At 42.9% G+C, this 20,542-nt stretch overlaps 2 pseudogenes; both read right to left on the reverse strand.

Moving 5' to 3' along the window:
- Window positions 1-3,171: 3,171 nt before the first annotated feature.
- On the reverse strand, window positions 3,172-5,347 carry LOC142171666 (uncharacterized; annotated as a pseudogene).
- An 819-nt stretch (window positions 5,348-6,166) lies between these two features.
- On the reverse strand, window positions 6,167-12,249 carry LOC142171667 (uncharacterized; annotated as a pseudogene).
- Between the last annotated feature and the right edge of the window lie 8,293 nt (window positions 12,250-20,542).

A 20,542-nucleotide genomic window follows, 5' to 3' on the forward strand; every position in this document is an offset into this window, starting at 1 on the left:
TTTTATTAATTTTATGTGTTTTTTGTAATTTAAAATACTTCTTATGTTACTTTTTTTTATAAAAATATTTACACTTTTATGTGTAATATAGTTACTACATGCATTGGAAAATTTCTCCATTTTATTTGCAATATTTATAATAATTTCTTATTTTTTAGTATTTTATAATGTATTTTTCGTTTTATAGTAAATATTTTTCAAAAGAAATATTATTTTTTGTAAAAAATGTCATTTACAATGTTTAAAAGTCATTTGTGAGTGTATTAGCTAAGTTGTACTTTGGTTTGTGTAATTTGGTGTTATACATGTCTATTATGATTCTTTGACCAAAACATGTCTACTCGTGCCACTTGGTTTTTTTAAAACATATATAAGGGGGGTAGAGGTGTTGAAAGGAACCTCAAGGTGCTTGCTGCCAGGATGAGGCGGGTATGCATGGGGGATGCTGGCATAAGGCGTGGGCATTGGGGGCATGCACGGCTTGTCCGTGCTACGTCCCCGATGTTTGCAACGCACACCGGCAAGTACTCGTGTGTGCTCGTAGTACGTCTGGTGGTGACACCGCTCGTGGCAATTGCTGGCTTTTGGCAACGAACGGCGGAGCGTCATGCAAGTAGCACCGCAAGGTGCCATGCGCATGGGGCAAAGCTCAGTACATGCTAAATGCCGTGCGGTTGTTGTGGGTTGTGTCTGGCATCGCTCGTGGCAGCTGATGTCTTTTGGCAATGAAACGAAGGAGTGTTGTGCAAGTAGCGCCACAAGGTGCCATGCACATGGGCCTAAGCTCAGTACATGCCGAATGCCATCAGTTGTTTTGGACAACATCGGGAGGCGACATCGCTCGTGGCAGCTGATGGCTTTTGGCAACGTGACGACAGAGCGTCGTGCAAGTAGCACCGCAAGGTGCCATGCGCATGAGGCTAAGCTCAGTATATGAAGAATGCCATCGGTTGTTGTGGGCAACATTTGGAGGCAACATCGCTCGTGGCAGCTGATGGATTTTGGCAACGGAATAGCAGAGTATCGTGCAAGTAGCGCTGTAAGGTGCCATGCGCATAGGGCTAAGATCAGTACGTGACGAATGCCATCGATTGTTGTGGGCAACATCGGGAGGTAACATCGCTCATGGTAGCAGCTGACTTTTCGCAATGGAAGGGCGGAGCATCATGCAAGTAGCGCCGCAAGGTGCTATGCGCATAGGGCTAAGCTCAGTACATGTCGAATATCGTGTGGTTGTTGGTTATGTCTGGCACTGCTCGTGGTAGCTGATGACTTTTGGCAATGGAATGGCAGAGCATCGTGTAAGTAGCGCCGCAAGGTGCCATGCACATGGGGCTAAGCTCAGTACATGATAAATTCCATCAGTTGTTGTGGGTTGTGTCTGGCATCGCTTGTGGTAGTTGATGGCTTTTGGCAACAGAACAACAGAGCGTCGTGCAAGTAGCGCGCTAAGGTGCCATGCGCATAGGGCTAAGCTAAGTACATGTCGAATGTCGTGCAGTTGTTGTGGGCAATTTTCGTGCTTGGCGGGGCTTGTCTTGGCTTTGCAATGTTAGTATTGGAAACAACACATGGCTGCGCTTAGCGTGTTGGGGCTGTTATTAGCATGCATCGGTGAGGCAACTGTACGTGCGGCACATGATTGGTGTTCGGCTTGTGTGGCTAGGTTGGATCCCTGCTTGAGTAGCGACGTCCTAGCCCGCATGCCATCTCAGTCATCAGCTGGCATTCGTATTTCATAGTCAGAGGTGAAATTCTAGGATTTATGAAAGACGAACTACTGCGAAAGCATTTGCCAATGATGTTTTTATTAATCAAGAATGAAAGTTGGGGGCTCGAAGACGATCAGATACTGTCCTAGTCTCAACCATAAACGATGCCGACCAAGGATCTGCGGATGTTGCTTTAAGGACTCCGCCGGCACCTGATGAGAAATCAAAGTTTTTGGGTTTCGGGGGGAGTATGGTTGCAAGGCTGAAACTTAAAGGAATTGACAGAAGGGCACCACCAGGAGTGGAGCCTGTGACTTAATTTGACTCAACACGGGGAAACTTACCAGGTCCAGACATAGTAAGGATTGACAAACTGAGAGCTCTTTCTTGATTCTATGGGTGGTGGTGCATGGCCGTTCTTAGTTGGTGGAGAGATTTGTCTGGTTAATTCCATTAACTAATGATACCTCAGTCTGCTAACTAGCTATGTGGAGGTATCCCTTCGCGACCAGCTTCTTAGAGGGACTACGACCTTTTAGACCGCGAAAGTTTGAGGCAATAACAAGTCTGTGATGCCCTAGGATGTTCTGGGCCGCACACGCGCTACACTGATGTTTTCAACGAGTTTATAGCCTTGGTCGACAGGGCCGGGTAATCTTTGAAACATGATGGGGATAGATCATTGCAATTGTTGGTCTTCAACGAGGAATTCCTAGTAAGCGCGAGTCATCAGTCATGACACAAGCGTAAATTAGGCTTGTTCGGGGTTGGTTTTCTGTGTTGCATACCTAATGCCTAGGCATTATCAAGCACAATCGGTTACCTTTCACCCCTCGCGTTCGACGTGCGGGGTGAACCAAAAGCTGTAGTCGTGTCCCATGTCATCCTCGCTTCGTCGTGCAATGGCTTGGTCCTTGACTAGTATGCTCGGACTCTCGGATTCGGTAAATGCAATGGGCATGGGGTTTTCATTGGCTCCTATCTGCCCAAAGAATGCTCCTTACGAATGACGGTCATGCTCGTCTTGGACTAGGCTGCGCCCTTTGGGTCGGCCATGCTCATGCGACGCCTGCATCAATGAGGAATTCTACCTGGTTGATCCTACCAATAGTCATATGCTTATATCAAAGATTAAGCCATGCATGTGTAAGTATGAAAACATTCAGACCGTGAAACTGCGAATGGCTCATTAAATCAGTTATAGTTTGTTTGATGGTATCTACTGCTCGGATAACCATAGTAGTTCTAGAGCTAATACGTGCAACAAACCCCGACTTCTGTAAGGGATGCATTTATTAGATAAAAGGTCGACGCGGTCTCTGCCCGTTGCTGTGATGATTCATGATAACTCGATGGATCGCACGACCATCGTGCCTGCGACGCATCATTTAAATTTCTGCCATATCAACTTTCGATGGTAGGATAGTGGCTTACCATGGTTGTGACGGGTGACGGAGAATTATGGTTTGATTTTGTAGAGGGAGCCTGAGAATCGGCTACCACATCTAAGGAAGACAGCAGGCACGCAAATTACCCAATCTTGACACGGGGAGGTAGTGACAATAAATAACAATACCGGCTCTATGAGTCTGGTAATTGGAATGAGTACAATCTAAATCCCTTAACGAGGATCCATTGGGGGGCAAGTCTGGTTCCAGCAGCCGCGGTAATTCCAGCTCCAATAGCGTATATTTAAGTTGTTGCAGTTGAAAAGCTCGTAGTTGGACTTTGGGATGGGCCGGCCAGTCCGCCTTAGGTGTGCACCGGTCGTCTCATTCCTTCTGACGGCGATGCGCTCCTGGCCTTAATTGGCCGGGTCGTGCCTCCGGTGCTGTTACTTTGAAGATATTAGAGTGCTCAAAGCAAGCCTACGCTCTGTATACATTAGCATGGGATAACATTATAGGATTTCGGTTCTATTACATTGGTCTTCGAGATCGAAGTAATGATTAACAGGGACAGTCGGGGGCATTTGTATTTCATAGTCAAAGGTAAAATTCTTGGATTTATGAAAGACAAACAACTGCGAAAGCATTTTCCAAGGATGTTTTCATTAATCAAGAACGAAAGTTGGGGGCTCAAAGACGATCAGATATTGTCCTAGTCTCAACCATAAACGATGCCAACCAGGGATCGCCGGATGTTGCTTTTAGGACTCCGCCGGCACCTTATGAGAAATCAAAGTTTTTTGGGTTCTGGGGGGAGTATGGTCGCAAGGCTGAAACTTAAAGGAATTTGCGGAAGGGCACCACTAGGAGTGGAGCCTGCGACTTAATTTAACTCAACATAGGGAAACTTACCAGGTCTAGACGTAGTAAGGATTGACAGACTGAGAGCTCTTTCTTGATTCTATGGGTGGTGGTGCATGGCCGTTCTTAGTTGGTGGAGCGATTTATCTGGTTAATTCCGTTAACAAACGAGACCTTAGCCTGCTAACTAGCTATGCTGAGGTATCCCTTCGTGGCCAGCTTCTTAGAGGGACTACGACCTTTTAGGCCGCGGAAGTTTAAGGCAATAACATGTCTGTGATGCCCTTAGATGTTCCGGGTCGCACGCACACTACATTGATGTATTCAACGAGTTTATAGCCTTGGACGACATGTAATATTTGAAATTTCATCGTGATGGGGATAGATCATTGCAATTGTTGGTATTTAACGAGAAATTCCTAGTAAGCGCGAGTCATCAGCTCGCGTTGACTACTTCCCTTCCCTTTGTACATACCGCCCGTTGATCCTACCGATTGAATGATCCGGTGAAATGTTCGGATCGCTGCGACGTGGTAGGTTCCCTACCCGCGACGACGCGATAAGTCCATTGAACCTTATCATTTAGAGGAAGGAGAAGTCGTAATAAGGTTTCCGTAGGTGAACCTGCGGAAGGATCATTGTTGAAACCTGCAAAGCAGAACGACCCGCAAACATGTTTAAACACCGGTGAGCAATGCGGCCGGGGTGCTTCGGCCTCCATCTGCGCAGCTCCCTTGCCAGGTGATTAGCAAACCCCGACGCGGAAAGCGCCAAGGAATACTAAATTTAAAGCCTGCCTCTCACACCCCGTTCACAGTGCACGCGGGGGGACTTGTGCTTCTTTGAAATACAAATGACTCTCGGCAATGGATATCTCGGCTCTCGCATAAATGAAGAACGTAGCGAAATGCGATACTTGGTATGAATTGCAGAATCCCGTGAACCATCTAGTCTTTGAATGCAAGTTGCTCCCAAAGCCATCCGGCCGAGGGAACGTCTGCCTGGGCATCACGCATCGCGTTTCCCCCGCACACCGTGCCTAAACTCATGGTTGTTTGGGAATGTATCCCAAATCGGGTGGTGAATTCCGTCCAAGGCTAAATACGGGCGAGAGACCGATAGATAACAAGTACCGCAAGGGAAAGATGAAAAGGACTTTGAAAAGAGAGTCAAATGGTGCTTGAAATTATCGGGAGGGAAGCGGATGGGGGCCGACGATGCGCCTCGGTCGGATGTGGAACGATGTTGAGCCAGTCCGCCGATCGACTTGGGGCGTGGACCAGCGTGGAATAGAGGGGTGGCCAAAGCCCGAGCTTTTAATACGTTCGTGGAACACCGTCTCCTAGATTGTGGTAGGCAGCACGCATCTCTAGCGTGCTTCGGCATCTACGCGCTCCGGACGTTGGCCTGTGGGCTCCCTATTCGACCGGTCTTGAAAGACTGACCAAGGAGTCTGACATGTGCGTGAGTCAACGGGTGAGTAAACCCGTAAGGCATAAGGAAGCTGATTGGTGGGATCCCCCTGAGGGGTGCACCGCCGACCAACCTTGATCTTCTATGAAGGGTTCGAGTGTGAGCATACCTGTCGGGACCCGAAAGATGGTGAACTATGCCTGAGCGGGGCGAAGCCAGAGGAAACTATGGTGGAGGCCCGCAGCGATACTAACGTGTAAATCGTTTGTCTGACTTGGATATAGGGGCAAAAGACTAATCGAACCATCTAGTAGCTGGTTCCCTCAGAATTTTCCCTCAGGATAGCTGGAGCTCGCGTGCGAGTTCTATCAGATAAAGCCAATGATTAGAGGCATCGGGGGCGCAACTCCCTCGACCTATTCTCTAACTTTAAATAGGTAGGACGGTGCAACTGCTTTGTTGAGCCGCACCACAGAATCAAGAGCTCCAAGTGGGCCATTTTTGGTAAGCAGAATTGGCGATGTGGGATGAACCGGAAGTCGGGTTACAGTGCTAAATGGCGCGCTAACCTAGATCACACAAAGGGTGTTGGTCGATTAAGACAACAAGACGGTGGTCATGGAACTCCAAATCCGCTAAGGAGTGTGTAACAACTCACCTGCCGAATCAACTAGCCCCGAAAATGGAAGGCGCTTAAGCACGTGACCTACACCAGGCCGTCGGGGCAAGTGCCAGGACCCGATGGTCCGTGCGGATGTTTATGCAATGATATTTCTACCCAGTGCTCTAAATGTCAAAGTGAAAAAATTCAACCAAGCGCGGGTAAACGACGGGAGTAACTATGACTCTCTTAAGGTAGCCAAATGCCTCGTCATCTAATTAGTGACACGCATGAATGGACTAACGAGATTCCCACTGTCCCTATCTACTATCCAGCGAAACCACAACCAAGGGAACGGGCTTGGCAGAATCAGCGGGGAAAGAAGACCCCGTTGAGCTTGACTCTAGTCCGACTTTGTGAAATTACTTGAGAGGTATAGTATAAGTGGGAGCCAAAAGGCAAAAGTGAAATACCACTACTTTTAACATTATTTTACTTATTTCGTGAATCGGAAGCGGGGCGCTGCCCCTCTCTTTGGACCCAAGGCTTGGTTGCAAGCCGATCCAGGTGGAAGACATTGTCAGGTGGAGAGTCTGGCTGGGGTGACACATCTGTTAAAAGATAACCCATGTGTCCTAAGATGAGCTCAACGAGAACATAAATCTCATGTGGAATAGAAAGGTAAAAGCTTGTTTGATTCTGATTTTCAGTACGAATACGAACTGTGAAAGCATGGCCTAACGAGCCTTTAGACCTTTGGAATTTGAAGCTAGAGGTGTCAGAAAAGTTACCATAGGGATAATTGGCTTGTGGCAGCTTATGGAGCTATTGAAATCATCAAAACTCTATTTCGGGGTCGTTTACACATGAATCAACATCCGGTCAACTTTTTCGACTTAAACTTTACATCTTTGAACTAAGTATTCCAATTCATTCCGACACTTTCCCGACAAATCACATAATCATAATTGAGCATAAAATATTCAGTAAATGGGAAAACATGGCTATAATACACAAAACGACCGACCGGTTCGTTACAGTTACATCTGTTACAATCCAAAAATCAGAAATTTTACTCTTCTCGACATGTCATTTTTGTAGAGTCTGTGTTCCCTTTCAAGAACTACCAGAACACTCTTTCTCGTGTCAATCCCGCTGAACTGGAGTCTTGGCTAATTCATACCACTGAATCTTCTCCAACCACGGGAGAAGTAACAACTCCTTCCACAAGTTTATTCCTTGATGACATACCCAGAGTTCCTGCAAACAGAGTTCCCCATAACTCTGTCTTGGCCAGCAACGAGCCCGCCGTCTCACCATCACAGGTAACTTCTTCACCATTACCTTCTTCACTTCCTGTTCATCTTATTCCTATTTCTACAGCCAACGTTACTGGAACTGAAGCTTCTTACTATGAATTTTAATAATGTATTATGTTTTTTAAAAATCTAATTAGTAAAATATGAATATCTTTTGAGATTTTTAATTTAAATATTTTATTATTTTTTATTACATAAAAAGTTTGGGAAAATAACTATTTTAAAAATATTTGTATATAATAGTCAAGCAAGATCTAAATATACAATAATATTATAGGGGTATAATAATTATTTTGCTAAAGCATGCAGACAAAAAAATCATGATAGAGAGATTTGACTGTAATTAAAATATTTGGCTCATGTATTTTGTTGGTTATTTAGTAAATTTTAAAATATAATAAATTGGCAACAATACATTTGAATTGTTGCCAAAATGTTTGGTATTAATGGTGAAATACTTGATTTCTCTACAACTAATTACATTTATTCATGGGCAATTCTACCGTGTCAGTATATATGTATTAAAAAATTTACTAAAATATTATAAATATTTAACGGTAAATCTAATTATAATCGTAAATTTACTTAAGGTAGGAACTCATAAACATGTATGTTGGAAAAAAATTTTTAGTACCTAATTTTTGGCGTAAATTTTTTGTTTCTTTTTGACTTTCCGCCAAAAAGCAAACGCGGCAAAAAGAAAAAATTTCCTCATTTATTTTTTTCACTTTGGCTCAAGGTTTTCTCCTTTCAAATACACGGTTACAATCTCCTCTTTTGTTACTGTATTTACATTGAAGAACAATTTTAGGAATTTAAACAATCACCTCAGATTCTGTACAATCTTATTTATTTAGGGGTTTATGTTCTTCTTTCTGTGTTTTTGAGCAGATTTTAATCATCCAAAGTCCATCGAAGATATGTACAAAGTGTGAGAAATGTACCATCTCTTATTGAGACTTATAGTGTGGCCCATATATAAGGTAATAAATTATTTATCTTGTCTCCCAGAGAAAATAATATATCAGATAATATTCTATAGTTATGCATATACGGTAGTTTCTTTGATGAAAACAAATTACCATATATTAGTAGTCCCTGGGGTAATTATAATTTAATGAGAAGTCTTTAGGGCTAAAGTATTTGCCTAAGAGTGCCTAGCCTACCTATAAATACGTATGTGACTCCATGCATCCTATGATAGGCTAGAAGACTCCCTAAGTTTTCTGCTAAAAGTTCAAAGGCAATACCAACAAACAATGACGGAAGGTACGTTCCTTGTTTAAGTTTCGTTGCGTTGGCTCTGTATGTGTATTCGAATTTCAACACAAAGCAGTTACGCCTACTTTCTACTCCAAGGTTTGTGTTAGGGTTTCTCTTCTTGCTCCGAATCGTTGTCTTTCCATTTAGTAAGTTAGTAATTTTGTGTTAACCATCTTGCTCTTGAGAAAATGCGGAATATGGTAAACGTGACTCGAGCGATTATGCTAATTTTAAGAATTTTTCTGTTATGCTCTTATGTGAATAGGACAAGTGCTTGTGCTTTGCTAGTTTCCAGAATTTCCCTATCGCATTGATATGGGTAGTGGGTAAGTTCAAGATATCTTTATTCTTTCTTTAGCTCTTCCTGAATTTCTTTTTGGTATTTCCTAGTTAAGCATATGATTTTCCAAAATGGGTAGTTGAATATATTTGAAGTATAACCTTTCCGTTCTTCATGATAAGTTTTACTTTCAATATTTGCTAACTTTATTTAGTGTATTTTGGTAGTTTATGGTGGAACTTGCAATGTGTATTTAGATTGAAAAATATGAGGAAAAGGAAATATCATGTTTGGTAAATTACTAATGAGAATTATAATGTTAGGTATTAACATTGTGGACAACATCATCCACTAACGAGCATAGCATTTCAATGGTGAATGTGTAAATGAGTCAGCAAAAAAGACTTGAATTTTCACAAGCTATTTGCCTGCTAGCTTTTTTATAAAAAGGGCCTTCTGGCTGCTTAATATGTGTGTTATTGCCTAATCACAGGTGTTTATTATACAAGTGGGTGCCTTGTTTCTATGATGTTTTGAAGGATTGCTTGTGATTTTATTTTCTGAAACTCCTATCTCTTTTTTTTTTTTTTTTCTTGTCAGTGAATGAATGAATAGGGATATAAACAATAACTACATGTAATTGCTCGTTCAATTCACGTCAGGTTTGATTCTAATGTGAGAAAACCTACATTGGATACCTTACATTTTGATAGTTAGTAGTTACGTGTATATGAACAGAGTTTATACTGGCACATAGATTAGTTTGTGGATGAAAACTTTGTGATGATATACTAGGAATCTGTAAACTTTCACTTATGTTAAAGCTGTAATGATAAAGTTCAGTTGTAATTTAGAAATTACTACTAATATATATTCTCCATGTTTTATTGCATTTTAATATGTATATTAATATATATGTAGTATTTTGAATTATTTTTTTTATAAATAGGTGCAGATTCACCTGAAATCAAGGAAAGTTGTGGACAAGCTAGAATAAAGGTATTGAGAAATTTTTTACCCTTAAAATCGGATAACAATTAAATTTATAAGTGATTTTAAGGATATGTAATTTCACTTGGCACAAATTGAGAAATATGAGAATTAATGTTAGAAATTGAGTGTAAAATAAAGCAAACCAATATGAATTGCAGTTTGGCCCTCGAGCTGGATCGCCCTCGAACCAAATAAATGTCTAATTGAAAAGGATAAACTGAACAACGGAATTGGAGAACTTAAGAGAGAAAATTTATTATATTGCTTTGTTATGCGTGAATGTGATAATTACAAATGATTTGAACCCCCTTTATATAATAGGAGAATTCTAGTTGTGGTATAATTCTAAATACAGAAGGAAATCTCATGATTGGCTAAACAATCATTCTTGATTTGATTCGTGCCGAGATTTCCGCCACGATCCTTTCCCGATTACGGATATCTCAGCTTTCCGTTATTCGACTATAGTAGGCTTTCTTCGGTCTCGCTTGATGTCTATCCTGTTTGGTCTTGATCCTGACTGGTCTCGCTCTCAATAGCTCCTTCAAATTTCGAGCTTGGTACCGCATATTCATGTCTCGGTCTGATATAATACGGGATCGGACCTCGGCCTGCCATCTTAGCCTTGATTAACCATACAAAAATGGACGAGCCCGGTTTTGACCGTATACAGATAGTCCCCTCGTTTTTCAGAAATAAGATAATGAGAAACGACACGAATTCTCGAGCTTCATCTTTCGACTGATGACGTCACCGACCAACTCGATCATAACGTAAGCAACGTGACGTAAACGGCAGAGGTGATCGAAAGATCCCGTCGATATAGTTGCCCAGGCGTTTAATGTGCGTAAGTCGACGGTCGGCCACTACCAGTCTTTGAACCGTCGCCGTGAAACCAATAAATAGATCCCTTCTCCACTCTTTCAAACTTTACTTTCAATCTCTTTCATTCGAATCTTCAAAGTTCTTTGCATTCTTCAAAGCTTTCTATCTTCATGTCTTTGAGTTCCATCGTTTGTGTCACGCCCCGAACCTGGTGGGCGAGACCGGCACCCGGTGCCTCACCTAACTTTGCGTACCAACTTGCGACTAAGGGACTCTGAAAATATAATGTCATACTTTGGCCATGGGCCACATTGCAAGACAATTTGCGAACGCTGATAAAACATCAATATAAAGCTGGGCCGACAAGGCTGACATAACTACTACAGCTGACAAACCAACAAAATATACATACAAGGCTTACAAGCCCAACATACTGCACTAACTGACAGGATATGTCTACAAGCCTCTACTGATGGATATACTGTGATCGGAACAGGGACCCGACCTACTCATATCATATATACATATATACACAAGATGTACATAAAGCTCTAGACCCGGCAACTCCGAAGGGCATTGAGCTTACCGATCAAGCTGAATTCAGGCAACACCTAATGAGGAGGTCTACCCGTCTGTCTGTCTGAACCTGCACGCATGAAATGCAGCGCTCCCAGAAAAGGGACGTCAGTATGAAATAATGTACCGAGTATGTAAGGCAATCTACTGAAAGCTAAAACTGAACTGATAATATAATAATTGAAAGTAACTAGGAGTCAAAGATAATCTGAAGATATGCTCACCTGTTGATACTGACTCAACTCTCTCAATATAGTAAGTAAAATAGCTGTCCGGCCTTATAAGGCTCGGTATATATAACTGCTCTACCGTAGTAGGTTCGCTCATAGGCGCTCGGCCATACTAGGCTCGGTATATAACTTACCATCTGATCAAAGGTTTCCCAATAGGGGCCTGCCCATCGATTATAGTTCGATGGTAATGAAAATACTGTAATACTGTATATATATTCTCTCTGCTCTCTTGACTGGAAGAAGACAATACTCAATTAAATATGAAGTCCCGATAAGGAGAATATTGTAATTTATGAGACTAGGATAATGTATATAAATTCGGGAGTATGAACTTCTCTTTATGCCTCGTTATCAAACACATGTAATTACGAGATCATGCCAAAATGAAGCAAGGGCTTAGCCTTAACATACCTGAACCGAATCTCTTGACAATCCCTCTAACACACGTCAATTGCGACAACATGTAACTACGGATCGAAGTAGGGGAGAATCCGTATGATATTCTTGAGAAGGATTGCACCGTACTCCCTTAGAATTGCAAAATTCCGTTGCTACATTTTCATACGAATTTGTTGAGCATTCATCCGTTACTTTTTGTAGTGTAGTATGAACTTGATGAAGTAATTCACATTACTATTGAAAAATCTGATCATTGTAAGTGTGACCCTTCTTTATTTGGTGATTTTAGAGAAGATTTGTATTAGTGGGTATGGGCCCCACTTATGGCTTAGTTGGCTAAAGACACCTCCAAGTTTTGCCAACTTGGCTGCCACGTTAATCTCCATTAGGCTCATCCAAAACATTTTAATTAATTACGAATCCCTTAATTAACTAGTTAATTTCCCACTAATTCAATAATTACCCAATTATTCACATAATTAAGAATTATCTCAAATTACATAAAATACTACTCACTTTTAGCATACTTTGTACACCTTACTATTATGGTCATGTGGTACCTTGTATGGCACTAGTCCACAAATATCGGGTATTATAGTTCGGACCGTATTTTATCCCAAATTATCAAATTTCAACGAAACTTATTTTCTTCGATTTTCTTACCCTCTCACCTTCACTAATTTACTTATCCCTTGTTTGAAATAGCATAATATAATTCCAAAATAATCTCATTCTCGAGCTTACGCGATTAACTTACGACGAAACTTTAACGTACAAAAATGCGGGATGTAACATCTCATTTTCGAGCTTTCATCAATTTATTTATGGCGTACTTTCACGTACAAAAAATATGGGGTGTAACAGTTTGTCTCTTGTAAAATACCAAATATTACAATCTCAATTCTTCTTTGCCCTCAAAAACTAAATGGCTAAGACGTTAAAAATTGTTTCGTAGAAGGAAACCGCTTCCTCGTCTCGGCCGGCGAGAAAACAACGGCGGAGCCACGCCCTGAGGAGTTTGTTCTCGGAAGTTATGTCATTAGTTCCGACTTCAAAGTCGAGAAAACCTCATCGGTCCCTGGTCGATGTGAACCGGTATCGAGATACATATGCTCAATATCCAAAAGCTTCCTTGATCAAGTGAAGAAAGACTGCAACTGGGGAGACAAAGAGGTCGTGATATAAGCCCCAGAAGAAGCGATCACTATCTACGTAGAAGGGTTCTTGAGTGTTTACACTTACCCTTTCACGTTGGGTCCCCTCGATCCGGTCATCATATACTTTTGCAAGAAGTACCAGGTGACCCTCGGCCAAATTCACCCCTCTTTCTGGAGGATCGTGATACTGCTCCGCTTCTTTGTGAGAAAAATCGACGGGCTTCCTTTCACCCTTGATCATCTCAGAAGGTTGTATAGCCCTCGACTTTATCGAGGTTGGCTAATAAAGATCCAATGCCGGGCCACCAAGGCGCTCATCTCGATCATAGACGAAGATAAAGACAGGGGTTGGATGGGCTAGTTCGTCTGAGTGAGGACCACAAACCTAATTCCGGCCGAGAGCATGCCATTTCCCGAGCAATGGAATATGAAATGTAAGTATGACTTCATTTTTAATTTCTGTTTGTTATTTTCACTCCTTCATCTTCCCTTATCAGTGTTTTTCCTGGTGTAGCTGCTACCTGGATGCCGGGTGCGATTCCTCATCTCGAGAGTTGGGGTTAGGAGCCTAGTCTCGACATCAACACACACCGAGCGCACATGGCGCGATTTATCAAATGGCCTGTGGGAAGCCAAAAATCATGGTAAGCCTTGTTCCCGACTTAATGATTTGGTCATTGCTTAAACACTTTTGCGAGCTTACTCAGTTTCTTCTTTTGTAGGTCTCGGGAAAGATGCGATGATGAGGCCCCCGTCCGATGATAAAGAAGCCTCACCACCTATCTCGAAGCCGGCGAAGGAGGGCAAGAGGAAGAGGTCCTCGACCTCCGAGGGGCAAGAGCCCAAAAAAAGAGAGGCTCGTAAGCCCAAGAAGAACGTTATCCCCCTGACTGTGGAGTCATTCCAACTTTTAAGGGAGGAAAAAGAAGAAGAATAAGAAAAGGATGATTCTGGACTAGTGGCCCGAACACGAACTAATACCGAGACTCAAAGGGTCACTGAGTCGATGAAAGCTGAAAATACCCCGACCTGATAAGGTCCCAGGAAAAGATTCGGCCGAAGTCCCCGAGCCGGCTAGAGTCGAATGTGCCTCACCTCAGGGCGAGAGGGCTGCTGAGGAGGTGGTAGATGTTGTTGTGGAGGCCGGGCTCGAGGCTCCTTGAGACAAAGAGAATGCCCCAAAAGATCCACTTGGGGCAATAGAAATCAGGGACTCCCCATCGTTTCCTTCATTCTCCGAGGAAATGATTCAGGAGGCTCGGGCCGTAAAGACATCTCACGTAGAAGGGATCCATGGAGAGGAGGATGCTTTCTGTGGTTATTTTGCTGGGGTCGATGATTTCACTGGTCTGAGCAATTTGGAGGTGCCGAGGAAGAGTTCGGGCGAGGCTTCCTCGAGTTTCAGACTGACCAACCAGTTTTCGGCTCCTAGTGTCGATCCGGTGCAAACGAACGATTATTATCACAGTCCTAGAAGATGCACGAGTTCTTGCTGCCCCATAGGGGTGGCTAGTTACCTTCGAAGTTTTATTACGGAGGAAGACCAAACTCTAATGGACAAGGTTGGAGCACCTTGTCTTTTTAACGAGGCCCAACAAGCTCTGAATCGGGTAAGCCCCTACTCTCTTTGTCAATATCAATTTTCATACTTGAGTTTTTTGTATAATTCTTTCTTTTCTATTTTTGTAGACCTCGGTGCTTCATCATGAAGCTTTCTTTCGATCTCGATGGGAGCTAAGCCGATATGAGGCCAAATTTTGAGGGCTCACTGATGAAAAAGACGCCTTCAAGCTTCTTAGTGAGCAAAGAGAAAAGGAAGCAAAGGGCCTTCATGCTGAGCTGGAAGCGGCTCAGAAAGAACAAAATGATCTGGCCGAGCAAGTAAGAAGAATCTTAGAAGTTAAAGACATTGATTCGAGCGTGGTGGCTAACAGTTCGATCCCACAAGTCCAGCAAAATCTCAATATAATCGGGCAATTTCGTGAGGAAGTGGATGCAGTGAAGGCGGAGACCATAGCGTGGAAGAAAAACATGGATCGACTTGCCTCGGAAAAGGAGGCTGCTCGAGCTCAACTGTCCTCGACTGAAAACCAACTCCAAAGTATGAAAGAGAAAAACTTGGTGCAAGCTATGAAAATTGAGGAGTTCCAGTCTCGGTTGGGTCCAGCAACTTCCAATCGAGAGAAGTTGGTCATAGAACTTGCAGTGGCCAAATCTGAGGCTGAAACGACCAAGGCTGATGCTGATGCAATTGTGGCCTGCTACCGGGCCGACGCCGAAGCCGCTCAGGTTCAAGCAAAGGAGGTTGCTGAAGCTGCTCAGGTTCGAGCACACTGGGTTGCCAAGCATGCCAAATGCCAGTCTCGAAGGGAGACTCTCGAGGAGATCCACGCTCGTGGCTTCGATCTTATTGTTGAGATAAAAAATGCAAAAGCTTGAAGCCGAAGCCAAAGCATTGGTCTCTTCAGATGATGATGATTTCGGGAGCATGAGCGGGTCCGAGAGTAGAGAAGACCCCTAGGGTGAAGATGTTGCTCCCGAAGAAGACTAGGCCCTTAGAATCTGTATCTTTCCTTTATGCTTTTTTTAACGTTGTTTTGGATTTTTGTATAGAATTCCGGTCGGACCATGCTGCCCTTATAAATAAGTTTTTGACATATATATAAAAATTTTCTTTCTTTCTATCTTGTGAAATTTTGCTTCCTTTCTTCCTTATGAAATTGTATTCTATGGTCTGGGGTTTAGGCAATTCGATCAAAACTGAACTAGCATAGCTATTACGATCGAGCGAGTGCTTGCTTGAACTCGAAGTGAGGTAATCCTTAGGTTTTTATTTGAGCGAGGACGGTCTCTCGAACTGAGCAGAAAATAGCCCTTATGCTTTTGTATTAGGCCGATATGTCACTTGTAAAAAGAATGTTTCTGGCTTTCTCCCCTTTCCGGCTTGATTTTGTTTTGTAAAGTTTGTAATAGCATGAAATAAGGAATTGTTCGAGAGTTCAAACAATTTTGTACTCATTAGAGTTTTCAAGGCTCGATATTATCGAAGCCTTTTATGATTTTTTCGGGGGTAGACTTTTTAACCGGTTTATGAAAACATTCGGAGGCATGTTTTGTTACGGAATTCAGACGTCTCCAAATCGTGTTAATTCAGCCGTAGCCTCTTTAGTTTGGGATTTGACCCTTGGGCTTATTTTTCCGTTTTATTTCAGGCTTGCCCGAAGTGTCAGTCCCCGAGTGGGGTGACCGTGGCCTATAAAAATCGAGGGTTGCCTTTAAGGTCTTATGATCTCGAAGTTTTAATAATTCGATCTCGTTTCTTTTTTGGACGGTAGTCTCCGAGCTTGGGGTTAGTTGTTTTAACTTTTGTTATGGTCGGCCCTTAAGCTTGTTTACACAATAGATCAAGAGTATGAAATTGTAAAGTGGAAAATTTTTCTAAGGCATGAGATATCGGAAAGGAAAAATACTTCTTTCAATAGATGATTATACATGCATACATGTTTGATGTTAGGGCTCGAGTAACCTATATGGGCATGGTTCATTTGACCGTTTGGCCCTTACAAAATTTACCTATCAAGACCCTACCGCTATGAAGTAATTTCCTCGTAAAAAAGTTTACGTTCGAGGGAAATGCCCCCCAGTATTCGAGGTTGATTGCAAAGAAGCCTCAGATACTGTTGAATTGTTCTAAGTTAGAACAATCAATGGTTGCCTCGTTAATAACCTCGCCGGAAAACCCATTTGGGACAAAACTATTCTAAGGGAAAAAGAGTGCAATGCGTGCTTTCAGACCTAAATATTTCGTGTCGAAGAACCCCTCACCGTTTTAGGTCGAACACCTGCAAGAGTTAGTCAAAAATATAAATGAAAATGGAAGGGGCCGTACCTTAGCAGTAATATCATTTTAGGAGTGACACGTTCCAATTGCTCGGTAGTTGTTCGCCATTCATCGTGCCAAGCTTGTAGGATCCATTTCCGACGATTTCGAGAACCAGATACGGTCCTTCCCAGTTCGGACCCAGTTTCCCTTCATTCGGATTTCGGGTGTTGAGGGTGACCTTTCTTAGAACCAAGTCCCCGATGTTAAAATGCCGAAGATTGGCTATTCGATTGTAGTACATTTCGATCCGCTGTTTTTGTGCGGCTAATCAGACAAGGGCGGCTTTGCGTCTTTCATCCAATAATTCTAGGCTCGTATTCATGGCCTCGTTATTTGATTCTTCTGTCACATATCGGAATCTGATGCTAGGTTCTCCGACCTCGACCGGGATAAGAGCTTCTGCGCCAAAGACTAACGATAACGATGTTGCTCCTATACTAGACTTCGACGTTGTGTGGTATGCCCAAAGAACCTCGAGCAATATCTCTCTCCACTTCCCTTTGGTGTCGGTCAATCTCTTCTTAAGATTCTGAATAATGGTTTTGTTGGTCGATTCGGCTTGTCCGTTCCCGCTGGGATGATAAGGTGTCGATAAAATCCTTTTGATCGTGTGATCCTCGAGAAATTTAGTCACTTTGCTGCCGATGAATTGCTTTCCGCTATCACATACAATCTCGGCAGGCATCCCGAATCGACATATAATCTGGTCCCAAATGAAGTCTATGACTTCCTTTTCTCTGACTTTCTCGAAAGCCTGTGCTTCAACCCACTTAGAAAAATAATCAGTCATAAATAAAATAAATTGAGCTTTACCTGGGGCCGATGAGAGAGGGCCGAGGATGTCCATTCCCCATTTGATGAACGACCATGGGGATAAGACCAAATAAAGCTGCTCGCCGGGCTGATGAATCATCAGCGCATACCTTTGGCATTTGTCACATTTTTGAACGAATTCCTTTGAATCTTTCTCCATATCGATCCTATAATTCCTTGCTCTATTTACTTTGTGGACCAACGACTCGACACCGTTGTGATTTCCACAAGTGCCCTCGTGAATTTCCCATAGGACGTATTCGGTATCTCCTGATCTCAAACATATTCCCAATGGTCCATCGAACATCCTTCTAAACAGCATTCCGTCTTCGGACAAAGTGAACCGTGCTGCCTTTGTACGTAGAGCTCTCGATTCCTTTGGATCTGATGGAAGTTTCCCGTTCTTTAAGTCCTCTATGTACTTGTTTCTCCAGTACCAGGTCAGACTTGTGAAGTTTATTTTGGCGTGGCCTTCTTCGATCACCGATTTCATGAGTTGTACGACAGTCCCCGAGTTGAGTTCGTCGTCTTCGACCGATAACCTTAAGTATGCAAGAGCGTCGGCTTCGTTGTTCTATTCTTAAGGTACATGTTGTAAGGTCAATTATTTAAATTGATGTAAAATTACCTGTAGTTTATCCAAGTACCTCTGCATTTGGTCTTCTTAGACTTCGAAAGTCCTGTTAACTTGGTTTACCACGAGGAGAGAATCACATTTGTCCTCGATGACCTTTGCTCCCAAGCTTTTAGCTAACTAGAGACCTGAAATCATGGACTCAAACTCGACCTCATTGTTTGTTAGTTTCGAAGTCCTGATTAGATTATCTAATAATAGTACCCGTGTGTGGTTTTGGAACGATACCCAGCCCGGACCCCTTCGCGTTCGAAGCACCGTCCTTAAAAAGGGTCCACACCCTCGAAGATGTACCCAATTTTATTAACAGTTCTCTTTCAACCTCGGGTACGAGGGTTGGCGTGAAGTCGGCCACGAAGTCTTCCAAGATTTGAGACTTGATGGAGGTTCGGGGTCGATACTCGATATCATACCCACTAATCTCAATGGCCCATTTGGCCACTCGACCCGAAAGCTCGGGTTTGTGCAAAATATTGCGAAGAGGATAGGTCGTTACAACACATATTGGATGACATTGGAAATATGGTTTTAATTTCCTAGAGGCGCTTATTAAAGCAAGCGCTAATTTTTCTAAGTGTTGATATCTGGTTTCGGCCTCACCTAAGGTCCGACTAACATAATAAACAGGGAATTGCGTACCTTATTCTTCTCGGACTAGGACTCCACTTACTGCTATTTCCGAGACTGCCAAGTACAAGTAGAGTTTCTCATCCGCTTTCGGGGTGTGAAGCAGTGGCGGGCTCGATAAATATCATTTTAGTTTCTCCAGGGCCTGTTGGCATTTTGGAGTCCATGCAAAGCTACTCTTCTTCTTAAGCAGCGAGAAGAATCAGTGACTCCTATCCGAGGACCTCGAAATGAATCGCCCTAGGGAGGCTATGTGCCCCGTTAGCCTTTGTACGGCCTTGACATTATCTACGACCGTGATATCCTCGATAGATTTGATTTTATTAGGGTTGATCTCGATCCCCCGATTTGATACCATGAAGCCAAAGAACTTGCCCGAGCCGACCCCGAACGCACACTTTTCTGGGTTGAGCTTCATATTGTACTTTCGCAGTATATCGAAAGTCTCCAGCAAATGTTTCAAATGGTCCTCTGCTCGCAGGGACTTAACTAACATGTCATCAATATAAACTTCCGTTGATTTTCCTATTTGTTCTTCGAACATTCGGTTTACTAGGCGTTGATAAGTTACACCAGAATTTTTTAGTCCGAACGGTATTACATTATAACACTAGGTGCCATATTTAGTGATAAACGAAGTCTTTTCCTGATCCTCCGGGTTCATCTGTATTTGGTTGTACCCGGAGTAGGCATCGAGAAAACTAAGAATCTCATGGCCGGCCATGGCATCGATCATACGATCGATATTCGGCAAAGGAAAAAACTCCTTAGCGCATTCTTTGTTCAAGCCTTTATAATCTACGCACATTCTAAGTTTATTTCCCTTATTAGGGACTACCACTACGTTTGCTAACCATTCGGGATATTTTACTTCCCGAATGGACCATATTTTGAGAAGTTTGGTTACCTCGGACTAGGCCCTCCTTTTTTGCTTTACTGGACGGAACTTCGGGTCCAGGCTTAATCGATGGGTAGTGATGTCCGGTGGGATATCTGTCATATCGAGATGGGACCAAGCAAAGCAATCCATGTTATCTAAAATAAATTGAGTTCTAGCTTTTCGACCATTGATTTGGTGGCGTCAGAGTCATCGGGAATTATGAAAGATTGGGGGATCCAATAGTCATCGTCCTCGTCTGTCCCCTGCTCCTCCAATTGGGTCGAGGCTGGTATTTGTGGTTGCTATTTGGCCTCCTGTTTTCCCTTCGAATCTGATCCCTTTGCTGATTCCGGTGTCACTTCGTCGACTGTAAACATCTCTTTGGCGGTAGGTTGCTCTCTGTATACCGTTTTGACTCCCTACGGTGTCGGGAACTTCAGAACTTGGTGAAGGGTCGAGGGTACTTCCCTCATGTTATGGATCCAATTCCTTCCGAGCAGGGCATTGTACCTTATGTCACCCTCGATCATATGGAAATTTTTTTCTTGGATTGTCCCGGCCACGTTCACTAGCAAAATAATTTCACCTTTGGTGGTTTCAGTCACCATGTTGAAGCTGTTAAGAACCCGGGCTGCAGGCATAATTTGATCCTGTAGGCCGAGCTATTCTACAATTCTCGATCGAA

Source organism: Nicotiana tabacum, chromosome 17, assembly GCF_000715075.1.
Source record: "Nicotiana tabacum cultivar K326 chromosome 17, ASM71507v2, whole genome shotgun sequence".
Taxonomy (NCBI): domain Eukaryota; kingdom Viridiplantae; phylum Streptophyta; class Magnoliopsida; order Solanales; family Solanaceae; genus Nicotiana; species Nicotiana tabacum.